Source organism: Ornithorhynchus anatinus, chromosome X2 (genome assembly GCF_004115215.2).
Source record: "Ornithorhynchus anatinus isolate Pmale09 chromosome X2, mOrnAna1.pri.v4, whole genome shotgun sequence".
NCBI lineage: Eukaryota > Metazoa > Chordata > Mammalia > Monotremata > Ornithorhynchidae > Ornithorhynchus > Ornithorhynchus anatinus.
Window position 1 is genome coordinate 12,049,839 of NC_041750.1, and position 18,133 is coordinate 12,067,971.

At 50.8% G+C, this 18,133-nt stretch overlaps 1 protein-coding gene across 1 annotated transcript in view; it reads right to left on the bottom strand.

Moving 5' to 3' along the window:
- Window positions 1-18,133, bottom strand: part of TCF3 (transcription factor 3) — a 137,410-nt gene that overhangs the window by 111,405 nt on the left and 7,872 nt on the right. The window lies entirely within an intron of this gene.

The following is an 18,133-nucleotide window of genomic DNA, read 5'->3' on the forward strand; positions in this document are numbered from 1 at the left end:
CCCCCCCCTTCAACGGCTTCCATTAGCCTGTGATCCGTAACCCTGCGAGAATTCATATCCCTTGCCAGGAAGGAAGAGAGAAAAGATTTGGAAAACGCATTAGAGGGAAAAGGCACAAACCCAGCTAAGCCCAAATCTTTGGCCAGGACCTAAGGAGCAGGTGGCTAACGGTTCAGCATTGCAGGAAGAAAAGTTTAGGCCATCAGGAAAAAGTTAAGAATGACCTGGTGGTTAGGTTTGTGGAACTCGAAAGGGGGGACTGAGGGAAGCTGTTGGATTTCTGACCCTGGAGAGGGAAGTGGAAGAGAATCATCTGGGCACTTGGGGTTTCAGGGCATTGGCCCATGGCCATGACTACCCTGGAACCCTATTCAAGAGCCCCCCCCACACCTCCCCAAAACCTCCCTCCCGGCCAGGCACCAGGCCTGCCCCTAGACGGTGCTTGGAGAAAACCAAAGCTGTCTGACTTGGTGGGTGCAGCCCCTCTTTAGACAGTTCTTTGTTCTTGCAGATGGCACTCCTAACTGTGAAGTTAAGGAGAAGCAGCAAGGCCTAGTGGATAGAGCAAGGCCTGGGAGTCAGAAGGACCTGGGTTCTAATCCTGCCTCTGCCACTTGTCTACTGGATGACCTTTGGCAAGTCACTTCTGTTTTAGTGAAGTGACAAGACAAAGTGGCACATCTCCAAGAGGCCTTCCCTATGCCCTCCTTTCCTCTTCTCCCACTCCCTTCTGCATCACCCTTTCTTGTTCCCTTCATTCATCCTCTCTCCCAGCCCCACGGCTCTTATGTACCGATCTGTAATTTATTTATATTAATGTCTGTCTGCTCCTCTGGACAAAAATCTCACTGTAGGCAGGGAATGTGTGTATTTACTGTTATATGGTACTCTCCCAAGTACTTAGTGTTGTGATCTGCACATGGTAAGTGCTGAATAAATATGATTGACTGACTTCTCTGGATCTCTGGATCATATGTAAAATGGGGATTAAGATTGTGAGCCCCATGTGAGACAGGGACTGTGTCCAACCTGATTGTCTTGCATCTACCCAACACTTAGTGCAATGCCTGGCACATAGTAGGTGCTTAACAAATACCATAAAAAAGTTCACCTATGGAGTTGTGTTCAACTGAAAAGGAGGGACTTGCAGTCTCAACCACATCATTTGCTTGTGTGTGCACGCACGTATGCACACACACAGTTCTTCGCTGTGTCTAGAGAAGCAGTGTGGCCTAGTCGATGAATCGTATTTATTGAATGCTTACTGTGTGTAGAGTACTCTGCTACTTGTCAGCTGTGTGACTGTGGGCAAGTCACTTCACTTCTCTGTGCCTCAGTTACCTCATCTGAAAAATGGGGATTAAGACTGTGAGCCTCACGTGGGACAACCTGATTACCCTGTATCTCCCCGAGCGCTTAGAACAGTGCTCTGCACATAGTAAACGCTTAACAAATACCAACATTATTATTACTGTGCTGATTGGGAGAGTTGCTAGATGCATTCCCTGCTCACGATGAGCTTACAGTCTAGAGGAAAGAGCACGAGCCTGGGAGTCAGAGGACCTGGGTTCTAATCCCTACTCTGCCTCTTGGCTGTGTGACCTTGGGCAAGCCACTTAACTTTTCTGTGCCTCAGTTCCCTCATCTGTAAAATGTGGATTAAGATTGTGAGCTCTATGTGGAACAGGGACTGTGTCCAACCTGATTAGCTTGTATCTACCCCAGCGCTTAGTACAGTGCCTGGCACATAGTGAGTACTTATCAAATACCTTACAAGTAGTAATAGCATCTACTAAGCACTTACTGTGTGCAGAGCCCTGTACTAAGTGCTGGGAGAGAATACACGAGTGGGAATTAGACATGGGCCCTGGCCCTTGGGGAGAGGACAACTGGTTAATAGGAGGCATCGAACAATCCCTTGAGGTTAATAGACAATCTCTGGGTATCCCTGCTCTCTACCCAGGTCTGTGCACTCACGTTCCCTCTCTGGTAACTTTAGAGCAGCCCTAGATGCCCATGGTATCCTAAAAGAAAGTCTGACCTCTTCAGAATCCTTTGGACTGGGCGCATCCAGGAGTCAGTTTGGGGCTGCTTCCTTTCTGCCTTCTCACATATTCTGAATGTCACTGAAGTTCCTAGGACGGACCATTACTCTGAGCCGTTGGTAGCATTTCTTTTATTCTTGAAATGGGGGAGTTAAATCACGGGTTATGTTCCCCATTCCATCCTTGACTTCTTGTGTGAGTCTGGACAAATTGTTTAGCCAGTGACTCATTTTCCTCAACAGTAAAATGGGAATTATACCTGGATTCAGATCTTTTGCTTAAAAAAGCATTTTGCTTGCTTCACTGCATAGGTGCCAAGCCTCAGAATTATTTTTTCTGAATTTTTTTTTTTACCACTAGGCCTCACTTTCCTCATCTGTAAATTGGGGGTAAGCTATCTGCGCTTCCTGTCTCAATGACCGTGAGCCCCTTGTGGGTCAGGGACTCTGTCCATCCTGAATATCTTGTACCTGCCTTGGCACTGAGCACCATGTTTAGCACATAGTAAACATTTAATAAATACCACAACTGACTAACTTGGGTCTTTGGGACACTGAAAGTCTATTTTATTGTTCAAGAAATAATGGGCAGTAGGGAGCAAAAGGGGAAGCCTTCTATAGGCGTATTTCCGAGTTTTACCTCTCAAAATTAAAACTAGCGGCCACCCACATGGGCTAAGCAGCAGATCCCTGGTGAAGAAACTCGACTGGATGCCCTCCACCTACCTGGAATGGTCTTGAGGGGCAGAAGCAGCTGAACAATTTCCCCCTGAGGAGGGGCCCAAGTCATGAGTGCTCACCCCTGATTATCGGATCCACGCATGGCTGGGCCCTTTCCTACTGGGCAGAGGGAGTGAGAAAAGAATAGCTGGGAGGGATAGCGGCCCTAAATCGGGGTGGGTGGTGAAGGGGGGGTGGGGTGCTGTGATAATACCCCACAGAGAGTGGGTGCCTGTGGCAACTAGACTACTCCTGCATGCATTGTGCCAAGTAGAGATTTTGTGGGTTGAATAACTTTTGAAAAGTATTTGCAAAGCTGTGCTAGCCTTTTAGGGGCAAGAACAGTGGCCCAGGTTTAAATGGGTTGTTCAAGGTCATTCAGCCCATCCCCGCCCAATCCAGCACTGGGACCCAGGGCCCCTCAGTCCTGTGCAGTCTTTTCCATTAGCCTGCACTCCTGCCAGGATGATTCCCTCTCTCAGACACTCTAAGACAGGTGGTGAAGATCAGCAGAGGCCCACGGCTTGCCCTCGGCTCCTCTTAGTCAGTCTGTGGCCAAGAAGGGTGCCCCTTGGGCATCCTGACACTGTCCTAGGGAAGGAAAAGTAGATGAAAAGCTTCAAGGCCCTCCGAGACTCTGAGATTAGCCCTTATACCGAGGGCATTCTCCGGGTCGGGGCTGGGGGTGGTGGAATTGGAGGAGGTAATCTATGCTAGCAAAAAAAGAAGGGGAGACACTAAGAGCTCTTTCATTATTTTGTCTTTGCGAATCAGGACAATACTGTTCCTCCTACTTTGTCTGGAAATAGCCCTCCCACAAACCACCCCACCCTTCTCTCTAAGGGTCTTATTGCGAACAGATTTTCTCATGCTAGATTTTAAGAAAAAGAAGAGTGGTGTTTATTAAGCACTTACTAGGTACCAAGCACTGTACTAAGCACTGGAGTAGATTTGAGCTAATTGGGTCAGACAGAGTCCCTGAGGTTTTCTTAACAGATCCTTTTCCCTTCCCCCCACTCTCTTGCTTTCGTCTCCAGCTGTCCTCAGTGGCAAACAGAAAACCAATCCGTCTGTCTGACTGGAGCTGATTCATACAAATTGGGTGGAGAAAAAGAAAAAAAAAAGAAAAAGAAGGAAAGAAAAAAGGAAAGGAAGAAAGGAAAAAAGATGTGGGATTACTTTAGGAAAAATAGACAGGGAGGGGAGGAACTAGGTGAATTTGGTTAAAACTGCAGTATCCCTTTGCTATGGGTTGGGGCTATAGAACAAGGGCAGAAAAAAGTTACTTGCTAGCAGTCGCCCCTTTCTAGCTAAGTTGAGTTTCCTGAAATCCATCGGGAAAATGCACTTAGTTTCCCATGGCTCTTTCCTTGGGTGTAGAGAGTGCTGCTCTTTCCCACAGTCATGTCAGGTTGCTAAAAGTGGCAGCAGATCAGGTTTTTGTTTTAATGATATATGTTATGTGCTTACTATGTGATGAGCCTGTTCTAAGCTCTGGGGTAGATACAAGACAATCAGGTTGGACCCAGTCCCTGACCAGCATGGGGCTCACAGTCGAAGGAGGAGGGAGAACAGGGATGGAATCCCCATTTTGCCACTGAAGAAACTGAGGCTGAAAGAACTTAAGTGACATGCTCAAAGTTGTACCTCAAGCAATTGACTGAGCTGGGATTAGAACCTGGGTCCTCTGACTCCCAGCCCCAGGCTCATTCCACCAGGTCATGCTTTAACACTGAAGAGTGGTGCTTCATATGCCCTAAGCCTCTGCAAGTAAGGGACACTGTTCTGAGATGGAGAAGGCCTGCCTTTCTGCCCTGCTGAAACCCTTGGCCCTGAGCATGGTGGGGAATAGTCTTGCTGCTCGGATTGTAGACTCCTTGAGAGCAACGAGGGACAGTGTCTTTTACTTCTATTGTATTCTGCCAAGGACCTAGTACAGTGCTCGGCACGCACTACGCCCTCCACAAATTCAGCGATTGATTAATTCCTGAGGATTCGGACCATTCCAAATGGTGAGAGTCTTTAAAAACTTAAAAAGAACAGGTCCAGAGGCTAACCCATCCCCACCCCAGCTGGTCCTCTCTAAAGTAGCCTGAAATCGGGAGGTTTCTGAGGTCCCTTCTCATTGAGATTGGAGTCCTGAAACTTCCTCTGAACAAACCCTATCTAAACTTTGCCCTCAGGCTTGGGGTGAAGAGCACTGGCAGGTTGAGAGGGATTGAACTTCTGCCCGGGGAGGTACTAACTAGGAGTGAAAGCAGAATTTTGGACCTCTGAGTTTTGGTACTGGCTTTGGCACCGACTCCCAATGCAACAGGTTCCTTGATCAGCTCTCCCAAACACAGCAAGCGCTCAATCAATCCAGTCACGCATTCATTCATTTGGTAATATTTACTGAGTTCTTACTGTGTGCAGAGCACTGTACTAAGCACCTGGGAGAGCACAGTGCAACATTAAACAGTGACATTCCCTGCCCACAACGAACTTACAGTCTAGAGTGGGGAGACAGACATCAATACAAATAAAGTTCGATATGTAAATAAGTGCTGTGGGGCTGGGAGAGGGGAAGGGCAAAGGGAGCAAGTCAGGATGACACAGAAGGGAGTGGGAGATGAGGAAAAATGGGGCTTAGTCTGGAAAGGCCTCCTGGAAGAGATGTACCTTTAATAAGGCTTTGAAGGGGGGCAGAGTAATACATAATACCTTGGTATTACAAGGTACTATGCAATATTACCTTGTATCTACCCTAGTGCTTAGAACAGTGCTTGGCACATAGTAAGCACTTAAATACCATTATAAAAAACAATATGGATTGACCTACTCTTTGCTACCTGCTCATATTGTGCCATCCTGTTGGTTCTCTTGGTCAGAGCCAAAACGGTGCTCAGTTAGAAGCCAGTAGCAGGAACGCAATGTCCATCAATTGGCCGTTGGGCTCCCTGCAGCCTGAGGCCAATCCTATTCTCCCCAGACTCCTGGATTCAGGTCAGGACCAGTCTAGTTCAGGCTCCACTGATGGGGGTATTTCTACTGGTATTTAATTCATTCATTCATTCAATAGTATTTATTGAGCGCTTACTATGTGCAGAGCACTGTACTAAGCGCTTGGAATGTACAAGTCGGCAACAGATAGAGACAGTCCCTGCCCTTTGACGGGTTTACAGTCTAATCGGGGGAGACAGGCAGACAAGAACAGTGGCAATAAATAGAATCAAGGGGAAGAACATCTCATAAAAACAATGGCAACTAAATAGAATCAGGGCGATGTACATCTCATTAAACAAAATAAACAAAATAAATAGGGTGATAAAGATATATACAGTTGAGCAGACGAGGACAGTGCTGAGGGGGTGGGACGGGAGACGGGGAGGAGGAGAGGGAAAGGGGGGAGAAGAGGGTTTAGCTGCGGAGAGGTGAAGGGGGAGTAGATGGAGCAGAGGGAAAAAGGGGGGAGCTCAGTCTGGGAAGGCCTCTTGGAGGAGGTGAGTTTTAAGTAGGGATTTGAAGAGGGGAAGAGAATTAGATTGAGGTGAGGAGGGAGGGCATTCCAGGACCGCGGGAGGACGTGGCCCAGGGGTCGATGGCAGGATAGGCGAGACCGAGGGACGGTGAGGAGGTGGGCGGCAGAGGAGCGGAGCATGCGGAGTGGGCAGTAGAAAGAGAGAAGGGAGGAGAGGTAGGAAGGGGCAAGGTGATGGAGAGCCTTGAAGCCTAGACTGAGGAGTTTTTGTTTGGAGCGGAGGTTGATAGGCAACCACTGGAGGTGTTTAAGAAGGGGAGTGACATGCCCAGATCGTTTCTGCGGGAAGATGAGCCGGGCAGCGGAGTGAAGAATGGACTGGAGCGGGGCGAGAGAGGAGGAAGGGAGATCAGGGAGAAGACTGACACAGTAGTCTAGCCGGGATATAACAAGAGCCCGTAGCAGTAAGGTAGCCGTTTGGGTGGAGAGGAAAGGGTGGATCTTGGCGATATTGTAAAGGTGAGACCGGCAGGTCTTGGTAACGGATTGGATGTGTGGGGTGAACGAGGGAGACGAGTCAAAGATGACACCGAGATTAATGTTGGTATTTGTTAAGTGCTTACTATGTGCAGAACACTGTTCTAAGCACTGGGGTAGATACAGGGTCATCAGGTTGTCCCATGTGAGGCTCACAGTCTTAATCCCCATTTTACAGATGAGGTAACTGAGACACAGAGAAGTTATGTGACTTGCCCACAGTCACACAGCTGCCAAGTGGCATAGCCGGGATTCGAACCCATGACCTCTGTCTCCCAAGCCCGTGATCTTTCCACTGAGCCACGCTGCTTCTCTTGTCCTCCTGTGGGCAGCGCAGTGCATCCCAAAAGGGCCAGGCCGCTCTCTGAAGATCCCCAGTCCCAAGGATCCTGGAGAGAGGCTGGTTTGGAGCATTTTTGGGGGTTTGGGCCTGAGCTGGGGTAGAGAGTCTAGGTTGGTTCAGACTTCCTAGGGAATCATCTGGTTTATGGGACCTCGAGGAGTCTCTCTGTGATCCATGGGGAAGAAGCAGCATGGCCTAGTGGATAAAATACAGCCCTGGAAGTCAGAAGAACCTGGGTTCCAAACCCGGCTCTGCCACTTGTCTGTTGGGTGACCTTGGGCAAGTCACTTCACTTCTCTGGGCCTCAGTTATCTCATCTGTAAAATGGGGATTAAAACTGTGAGCCCCACGTGGAACAACCTGATCACCTTGTATTCCCCCCACCCCCAGTGCTTAGAACAGTGCTTTGCACATAGTAAGAGCTTAACAAATACCACCAGTATTATTATTATTATTATTATTATTATTATTATTATTATTATTAGAGTACCGCCCTGGGAGTCAGAGGACTTGGGTTCTAATTCTGACTCTGCCACTTGTCTGCTTTGCGACTTTGGGCAAATCACTTCACTTCTCCGGGCTTGAGTTATCTCATCTGAAAATGGAGATTAAGACTGTGAGCCCCATATGGAACAGGGACTGTGTCCAACCAACCTGATTTATTTGTAATAATAATAATAATAACTATGGTATTTGTTAAGCCCTTACTATGTGCTGAGCACTGTGCTAAGCGCTGGAGGAGATTCAGGGTAATCAGATTGTCCCACATGGGGCTCACATTTTTTAATCCCCAGATGAGGCAACTGAGGCACAGAGAAGTTAAGTGACTTGCCCAAGGTCACACAGCAGACTAGTGGCAGGGCCGGGATTAGAACCCACGACGTCTGACTCCCAAGCCTGGGCTCTTCCCACTAAACCCCACTGCTTGTATCCATCCCAGCGCTTAGGATGGTGCCTGGCACATAGTAAGCGCTTAACAAATACCGCAATTATCGTTATTATTATTATTATGAGGCTGCCTGGACCTCTCAGGAAGCTACCGACGGGCATGAGTCTCTAGGGACACTGGGCAGGACTGCTCTTCCTTCAGTCAGGCCCGATGCTTTCCAGATCCACTTTGCACTTCAGGGATTTGATTCCTGCAAAAGACTGCAACCGTGGGCCACTCTCAATATTAATGGCATTGACTGCTCTGGGGAACGCGCCAGACTAAGACACAGTCTTGGTTCACAATTGTCAGTAGAGTGGGGTCAGTGGAAGCAGTGGGGGACTGAGGCTAAGAGGTCTCAGGGAAAGATCTTCCGATGGGCCCGTCCATGGGTTCTGTGGATCACACTTCTACACCCAGGTGACACCACACACTTGGCCTCCTCTTGCCCTTTTGTGTGAAGTGGCTTAGCGTGGAAGTCTCTGGGGACCTTTTTGTTTTGGGGGGGTAGGAGGGGTGGGGAAAAAGCCATTGTGCGGGTGGGAAGTGTCCCTGTGCAGAAGCAGCATGGCCAAGTGAGAAGCAGCGTGGCTCAATGGAAAGAGCATGGGCTTTGGAGTCAGAGGTCATGAGTTTGAATCCCAGCTCTGCCACTTGTCAGCTGTGTGACTGTGGGCAAGTCACTTCACTTCTCTGGGCCTCAGTTACATCATCTGTAAAATGGGGATTAAGACTGTGAGCCCCATGTGGGACAACCTGATTCCCCCGTGTCTCCCCCAACACTTAGAACAGTGCTCTGCACATAGTAAGCGCTTAACAAATACCAACATTATTATTATTATTAAGTGGAAGGATCACAGGCCTGGAAGCCAGAGGGCCTGGGTTCTAGTGATGGCTCTGCCACATGCCCGCTGCATGACCTTGGGTAAGTCACTTCACTTCTCTGTGCCTCAGTTACCCCACCTGTAAAATCAGGATTAAACCCTACTCCCTCCTATTTGGACTCTGAGCCCTATGTGGGACAGGAACTGTGTTCAACCTGTTTAACCTGTATCTACCTCAGCGCTTAGAACAGCTCTGGGCACATAGTAAGCATTCAACAAGTACCATCATTTTTATTATTATTATATCCGTTCTAAGTTTGAAGGCCAAACAATCAGTGGTATTTATCGAGTGCTTCTGGGGGCAGAGTACTTAACTAAGCGCTCAGGAGGGTAAAATAGAATCAGTAGACACGATCCTTGCTCTCAAGGAGGTTACTGCCTAGCAGAAGTCCAGGCTCAAGATAAGAGTCCCGGGGAGGCTCAAGCCCACGTAGGATCCCTGTTGGATTCTCTGGATCCTTCTGACCACTCCTTCACGTGCTGGGATCTGGTGTTACCTGCGGCAGCCCAGGATCTGTGCCCCTCTCCTGTGCCAGGGCTGACGGTGGTACTGTTCGGAGAAGTGGCAAGAAGTGGCACCATTCAGGGAGGATCGCCTACTCATGGATGACGCTTTGGTTGGCCGTGTCCACAAATGAGGGGTTGCCTTCCAGTGACCCTGAGGCAGCCAAGGCCCCGAAAATGGGAGGAGCCGTGTTCGCCAGTGCTTCCGGCTCCTGGTGCATCCCAAGTTCATGATTCCCTTTCTTGTACAAACACCCATAACTAGGTGCCTGATTCTAGATTCCAGTGAGCCCTGACCCGCTGCCCACACATCTTCCCTCAGTCCTGATTTCGCACTGAGTTATTCCCCAAGGTCCAGGGCCCTGGCCTCACAGAATTCTAGGGAGAGACAGGTTTCAGGACCCCCTTCTCTGAGTAGTAATAATAATAATAATGTTGGTATTTGTTAAGCACTTACTATGTGCAGAGCATTGTTCTAAGCACTGGGGTAGATGGGTAATCAGGTTGTCCCACGTGGGGCTCACAGTCTTAATCCCCATTTTATAGATGAGGTAACTGAGGCACAGAGAAGTTAAGTGACTTGCCCACAGTCACACAGCTTACAAGTGGCAGAGCTGGGATTCGAACTCATTCAATAGTATTTATTGAGCGCTTACTATGTGCAGAGCACTGTACTAAGCGCTTGGAATGTACAAATCGGTAACAGATAGAGACAGCCCCTGCCCTTTGACGGGCCTCTGACTCCCTAGCCCGTGCTCTTTCCACTGAGCTACGCTGCTTCTACTTACAGGTAGGTACTCACATTCCCCTAGACTGTCTCTAGGATTGGATCTACTGGGGTGAATGCCCTAGTCGCCACATTCAGTGCTCTCAGGGTTCATTCATTCATTCATTCGATTGTATTTATTGAGTGCTTACTGTGTGCAGAGCACTGTACTAAGTAGTTGAAGCAGCATGAAGCAGCTTCACTAAGTAGATGAGAAGCAGCGTGGCTCAGTGGAAAGAGCACGGGCTTTGGAGTCAGAGGTCATGGGTTCGAATCCCAGATCAGTCACTTAGTTGTGTGACTGTGGGCAAGTCACTTCACTTCTCTGGGCCTCAGTTACCTCATTTGTAAAATGGGGATGAAGACTGTGAGCCCCACGTGGGACAACCTGATTCCCCTGTGTCTACCCCAGCGCTTAGAACAGTGCTCGACACATAGTAAGCGCTTAACAAATACCAACATTATTAGTTGGGAAATACAATTCAGCAACAGATAGAGACACTCCCTGCCTACTAGGGGCTCACAGTGTGAAGGGGGGAGACAGACATCAAAGCAAGTAAATAGGCATCGGTAGCATCATTATAAATAAATAGAATTATAGGTATATACACATAATTCATGAAAATAAATAGAATTATAATTATAGATATGTACATCATACAGAAGCACTGTGGGGTGGGGAGGGGGTTAAAGCAAAGGGAGCGAGTCGCGGCAATGGGGAGGAGAGGGGGAGCAGAGGAAAAGGGGACCTTAGTCTGGGAAGGCCTCCTGGAGAAATTGAGCTAAAAGACTCCAGATCTTCCTCCCTGGGCTGCCTTTCGGCCCATTTCCCAGCCTCTCCTCCTCATTGCCCCCAAGGAGAAAGTGTGGGATCTGAGATCCTGAAAGACCCTAGCCTCTGTAAGCCTCCTGCCGGCTGATTTCACAGCCTGGAGGATCTCAAAGCACCTTACAAGCCGGCATTGTTCTCCTGGCTTTAGCGGGGAGGAATCTGTGGCTTAGTGAGGTGATGCAATTTGCCCCAGGGCACACAGCCTGGCAACAATAGAGCCAAGATCTGATTGGGGGACCCTAGCCCTGCTCTCTAAATCCTGGGTCCCACACCCCTACCCAAGCCAGGCCCCGAATACAAAGGCACACACACTCCCAAGCAGAGAGAAGGGCTGGGGCAGCCCCACCCAACACCCCTGGCACCTGTACAATTGGCCACACAAATAAAATTTCAAGCACAATACACAAGAAAAACAAGACACCCACACACCTGCCCACAAAGTTACCGCCACACACACAAAACACAGAAGCCTCCACTGCCACGCGGGCAGAGGGACAGCCGCACACACCCATACACCCACCTTCTGGCACAGGCACACACAGGCACAAGGATGCATGGACGGTACTCCAAAGAGTGGCCTCTGTTTCTTTCCCCTAGGCCTGTATACTTTTTGGTGCAGGCAGAATGTGTGACTGGGGGTAGGGGGTGGGGGGGGTGGGGAGGGGGGGTGGGGCGGGTCGAGGCTGGCTGGGTGGGGAAGAGGGAAATCCTCTTGGTGATGAGGCTTTTCCCATAAGGGGACACAGTTTCTGTCCAGGGATGTCCCCCCTGAAGGACCCTACAGGTAGGTACTCACATTCCCCTAGACTGTCTCTAGGATTGAATCTACTGGGGTGATTGCCCTAGACCTCCCCCCCCCCCCCCACCCTAGAGTCTTCCCTCTCTCAACTGTCTGGTGTGCGGAGGTCAGGTCAGGAGCAGGTCCTAACTCAACCCCCCCGCCCCTCCCCCACATTATCGATGCCTGGCCAATACCCACCCCTGGCTCGACCCAGCCAGTCCAGGGGCAGCTCTCCAGGATCCCACTCACCAGGAGGGGCAAGGGCCTTTTAGCGAGCAGGGCCCAGGACCCTCTTGAATCTCAACAGTAGGGATGGGAAGCGATGTCTCAGTGTTAATAATAATAATAATGTTGGTATTTGTTAAGCGCTTACTATGTGCCGAGCACTGTTCTAAGCGCTGGGGTAGACATGGGGAATCAGGTTGTCCCACGTGGGGCTCACAGTCTTAATCCCCATTTTACAGATGAGGGAACTGAGGCACAGAGAAGTTAAGTGACTTGCCCACAGTCACACAGCCGACAAGTGGCAGAGCTGGGATTCGAACTCATGAGCCCTGACTGCAAAGCCCATGCTCTTTCCACTGAGCCACGCTGCTTGGGGGAGGTTTAAGGGCTGAACTTTGGCTAAGCCAATCCCTCTCCTGGAATGACAGGCCCCCCACGCTCCACTAAGGATGCTGCTGCATAGGCCGCCCCTGAGTGTTTTCTCTCCTTGGGCAGAGGAAGAAACTGAGGTCCAGGCCTGGTAAGCAGGAGAAGGGAAGTCAGGACTAGGGATACCCAATTCCCTGGCTCTATGCTCTCCAGTCTACAGGGAGGATCAGTGGCCCTAGTCAACCACCCTACCTCCACCAAAGGAAGAAAATCTGCTTGTGCCAGATGGATTTTGTCCTCTATCTTCCCACCTGAGCCTTTAACACAGTTTCACGTGGGCAGCTTCCAGCAATAGGAAGTCAAAGCAATAAGACGTAAATAAATCCAGTGCTGTCCTGAGCCGGGCGAAGGCAAACAGATACAATGGCACTAAACAGATAGAGCATAAACCTCACTGGAAACAAAGGTGCCAGAGCAAAAATCAGGACTGCAAACTGTTCTAACATAAAATAAGCCTCCCCAAGGTCTAGGTCGCTTTCCACCAGCCAAGGCTCATGGACAGGTTTTGCTGTTGGTTCAAACCCAGATCTATTCTGCAGAAATTCCAGAAGAAGGAACTGAGCCATTTTATATTGTTCTGGCTGCTTCACAGTTTGTGTGAGAGGACATCCCTGTAGCTACAGACGCACCCAATGGCTTCCAAAAGTCTGGAAACTGAAGCTTCCGTCTGGGTGGAGGCAAGGGCTTTGGCAGCATTGAGGAAATACACACTTCCGGCCAAAAGGCTGACTTTGGCTTCTCAAACTCCCTTGACAGGCTCAAAAGAGAAAAATAAATCTTCTCCTCTCTCCACTTTGTGACATCCAGAGTAGCTTGGCTGCATCTTCATGGAAAGGGACATGAAGAAGAACTTGATGTTGTCACCATTTCTAGACAATGGGGGTTTCATCTTGGGATTTCTGATTCGTGGAGGCAAAGTAGGTCCAATGAATCAATCGACCCATCGATTGAGCGATCAATCAATGGTATTTATCGAGTGCTTGCTCTTGGCAGAGCACTGTACTAAACACTTGAGCGACTTCAACAGAGGACCTTTCGACTCTGCCTCCTGTTCCCCTTTGTCAGAGGGGTAAACTGTGGCACCGAGAAGTGAGAGCATTTTGCTACTGGACTTAGAGCAGATTGGAAGCAACACCCAAGGTGGAATCCAGGCCAGGTCAAGAGCAGCCAGAGAACATTCCATCAGAGAGTGTCAGTGACCTTTCAGGAATGAGTGGCCAGCTTCCTGTCGTCCTGTGTTCCAGTCACTAAGAGCCTGATGAACAGATATGACCAGGAGGCACTGGCCTCTTTTCAACTCCAGAAGCTTCTGCTTCCAGGTCAGGGTGGAGTCACAGCCATAGCGTAAACTCATCTCTAGTTGGGTCTCTCTTCTAGGCATTGGTTCCCTCCAGGTTTACCTCTCAAACTGACTTTGCTTCTGTGGAAGCAAGGACAGGGGATTCAGACTAGCTCTCTGCTGGGCTTGCAGGAAAAGAGTGCTACCCAGCCCTTTAGCTACTCAGGACTTCAAATGGATGGTCCAGATCCCAGAGAGACATTTGTCAGGTGGAGGAGGGGAGGAGTCTATAGTACACACATACCTGGAACCGTTTTTGCTCTTTGCTTGGATTCATGGTGCTTTAGGGTGGAGGTGGGGAAAGGAAGAGAAATGACAATGGCGGACAGGCTAAGCGGGGAAGTAAATGAGAGGAAAGGAGTGTGGTGAGGGGATCAAAGGAAAGGCAGAAGTTTTCACTCCAACTCCCATCAGGTTCCAGGGGTGTGGTGAGACCCTTACATTTCCGAGGGCCCAGCTAGGTTTTCTGAACTACGGTACTCTACAGAGCAGAGACCTCTTTTTACTCCCGACCCTGCAAAGTGGGAAACAGTAGGTGGGGGAAGGGACTGGAAGGAAATTGTTTTTTAAATTGATATTTGTTACCAAGTGTCCCGGCTCCACCACTTGTCTGCTCTGTGACCTTGGACAAGTCACTTCATTTCTCTGTGCCTCAGTTACCTCATCTGTAAAATGGGGATTCAGATCTTGAGCCCCATGTGGCTGCACATGGCTGCACCTTACCTTAGCCGCTGCCTATGGCCACAACCCATCCCGGACAACCTCGGGGTCCCCCCCGCCGCCACAGGGACATTTGGTCATGAGCTCTGGGACTCTCTCGGCCACTGGCTGCTTGACTTTGAGTCTGATCGGGTAGGGTCGGGTTGTCCCCCGACCCTGGTCATTGCCTGCTTATTAACACTATTGTATTGTGTCTTACTGTACCATGTTGCTATATAAGCGATTTCGCTTGCTATTGTTTATTGTCGTCAGTGCTGCCCCCCACCTCTCTGGCCTCACCAGCCGCCTGACTTTGAGTTTGATCAGGTCGCCCCTTAATCGAGCCTACCCCGACCTTGGTCATCGCCCGTTTATTAACACTACTGTATTGTATCATACTGTATCATGTTGCTACATTACCGATTTCGTTTGTTACTGTTTATTGTTGTCAGTGCTGCCACCCACCTCTCCGGCCTCACCATATCCCTCCTCCCCCCTCCTCCCTCCCGCCCCTTCCTATCCTCCCCTTCCCCTTCCCCTCTCTCGCTCAGCTCTTTCCCGCTCTCTCCTCTGCCTCCTCCCCTCTCCCCTCCCCCGCCCTAGAACCCCACTTTACCAGCACTACCCCTCTTCCCCCTCCCCCTACTCTCCCCCCCACCAAACCCCCTCCTCACCCCCTCCCCCCTTCTCTCTTCCCCACCCACGCCCCATCCCGGTCCTCCTGTCCCACCGCTACCCCTCATTCCCCTCTCCCCGTCCAGGGGCTCGCCACCTCCTTCCCATCCAAACCCTCCCCTCCCCCCGCCCTCTCCCCCCTCCCCCCCCTTGCACCCACAGCTACTTTCAAGTGTGGCCTCTGGAACCCCCGCTCTATTACAGGTAAGCTACCTTTCGTCCATGACCTTTTCCTCTCCCGCTCTCTCCTCCTCCTCGCCCTTTCAGAAACGTGGCTCACTCCTGAAGACACGGTCTCCGCCGCTGCTCTCTCCGGCGGAGGCCTCTCCTTCTCCCACTCCCCCAGACTCACCAGTAAGGGAGGAGGTGTCGGCTTCCTCCTCTCACCCCGTTGCCGCTTCCGCACTATCCCTCCTCCCCCCTCCCTCTCCTTCCCCTCCTTCGAAGCCCATATCATTCGCCTCTACCACCCCCTCCAGATACTTGTCGCTGTCATCTACTGCCCTCCTGGTCCCACCTCCAACTTCTTCAACCACCTTGACCCCTTTCTCACCTTCCTTCTCTCCTTCTCTCTGCCCACTCTGATCCTCAGAGACTTCAACATCCATATGGATGTACCCGATGACTCCTCTGCCGCCCGCCTGCTATCCCTCCTCGACTCTGCCAACCTCCTCCTCCACCATACCGCACCCACTCACCGACTTGGTCACACCCTTGATCTCGTCATCTCCTACCGCTGCACTATCTCCTTCCTCACCAACTCTGAAATCCCTCTCTCTGACCATAACCTTCTCACCTGCCTCATCTCTCACACTCCCTCCCCCTGCAATTCTTCGCTACTGCCCCACAGAGACCTCCGCTCTCTTGATCCCATCCGTCTTTCCAAAAGCATCTCTCCTCACCTTGCCGCCCTGTCCTCACTTCCCATTCTTGATGATCAGGTCTCCGCTCTCAACTCTACCCTCTCTACTCATCTCGAATCTCTCGCCCCCCTTTCCCTCCGCCGCTCTCGCTCCACTAACCCACAGCCCTGGATCACCTCCTCTGTCCGCCTCCTACGCTCCTATGCTCGAGCTACTGACCGCTGCTGGTGAAAGTCCAAGCACCAAGCCGACCTCACACACTTCAAATTTATCCTTTCCTGCCTTAACTCTGCCCTCTCCTCCGCCAGGCAAAACTTCTTCTCCTCCCTCATCGACACCCATGTCCGTCACCGCCGCCGATTGTTCCGGACCTTTAACTCTCTCCTTAGGCCCCCCTGTTCCTCCCCCTCCTCCATCTCTCACCCCCAGTGATCTGGCCACCTATTTCCTCACGAAAATCAACACAATCAGGTCTGAGCTCCCCAAAGTCACCCCTCAGCCTCTCCCCTCCCCCCACCAACCCTCTCCCCTACTTTCTCATCCTTCCCTGCAGTATCCTCAGAGGAGATCTCCTCCCTCCTCGCAAGTGCCACCCCCTCCACCTGCGCCTCGGACCCCATTCCCTCACCTTATTAAAACCATCGCCCCTGCCCTCCTCCCTTCCTTAACTTCTATTTTTAACCACTCAATCTCCAATGGCTCCTTCCCCGCTGCCTTCAAACATGCCCACGTCTCCCCCATCCTAAAAAAACCCTCTCTTGACCCCACCTCCCCCTCCAATTATCGCCCTATCTCCCTACTACCCTTCCTTTCCAAAATCCTAGAACGAGTCGTCTACAACCGATGCTTAGAATTCCTTAACTCCCATTCTCTCCTAGACCCCCTCCAATCTGGCTTCTGTCCCCTCCACTCTACCGAGACTGCTCTCTCTAAGGTCACCCATGACCTCCTTCTTGCCAAATCCAATGGCTCCTACTCCATTCTAATCCTCCTTGACCTCTCTGCTGCCTTTGACACTGTCAATCATCCCCTCCTCCTCCATACCTTATCTCACCTTGGCTTCACAGACTCCGTCCTCTCCCGGTTCTCCTCTTACCTCTCTGGCCGGTCATTCTCAGTCTCTTTCGCTGGCGCCTCCTCCCCCTCCCATCCTTTAACTGTTGGAGTTCCTCAAGGGTCAGTTCTTGGCCCTCTTCTGTTCTCCATTTACACTCACTCCCTTGGTGAACTCATTCACTCTCACGGCTTTGACTATCATCTCTACGCAGATGACACGCAGATCTACATCTCCGCCCCTGTCCTCTCCCCCTCCCTTCAGGCTCGCATCTCCTCCTGCCTCCAGGATGTCTCCACCTGGATGTTGGCCCACCACCTAAAACTCAACATGAGCAAGACTGAGCTCCTCATCTTCCCTCCCAAACCCGGTCCGCTCCCAGACTTCCCTATCACCGTGGATGGCACGACCATCCTTCCCGTCTCTCAGGCCCGCAATCTCGGTGTCATCCTTGACTCATCTCTCTTGTTCACCCCACACATCCTATCCGTTACCAAGACCTGCCGGTTTCACCTTTACAATATCGCCAAGATCCGCCCTTTCCTCTCCACCCAAATGGCTACCCTACTGCTGCGGGCTCTCGTTATATCCCAGCTAGACTACTGTGTCAGCCTTCTCTCTGACCTCCCTTCCTCCTCTCTCGCCCCGCTCCAGTCTATTCTTCACTCCGCTGCCCAGCTCATCTTCCCGCAGAAACGATCTGGGCATGTTGCTCCCCTTCTTAAACAACTCCATTGGTTGCCTATCAACCTCCACTCCAAACAAAAACTCCTCACTCTAGGCTTCAAGGCTCTACATCACCTTGCCCCTTCCTACCTCTCCTCCCTTCTCTCTTTCTACCGCCCACCCTGCACGCTCCGCTCCTCTGCCGCCCACCTCCTCACCGTCCCTCGGTCTCGCCTATCCCGCTGTCGACCCCTGGGCCACATCCTCCCGCGGTCCTGGAATGCCCTCCCTCCTCACCTCCTCCAAACTGATTCTCTTCCCCTCTTCAAAACCCTACTTAAAACTCACCTCCTCCAAGAGGCCTTCCCAGACTGAGCTCCTCTT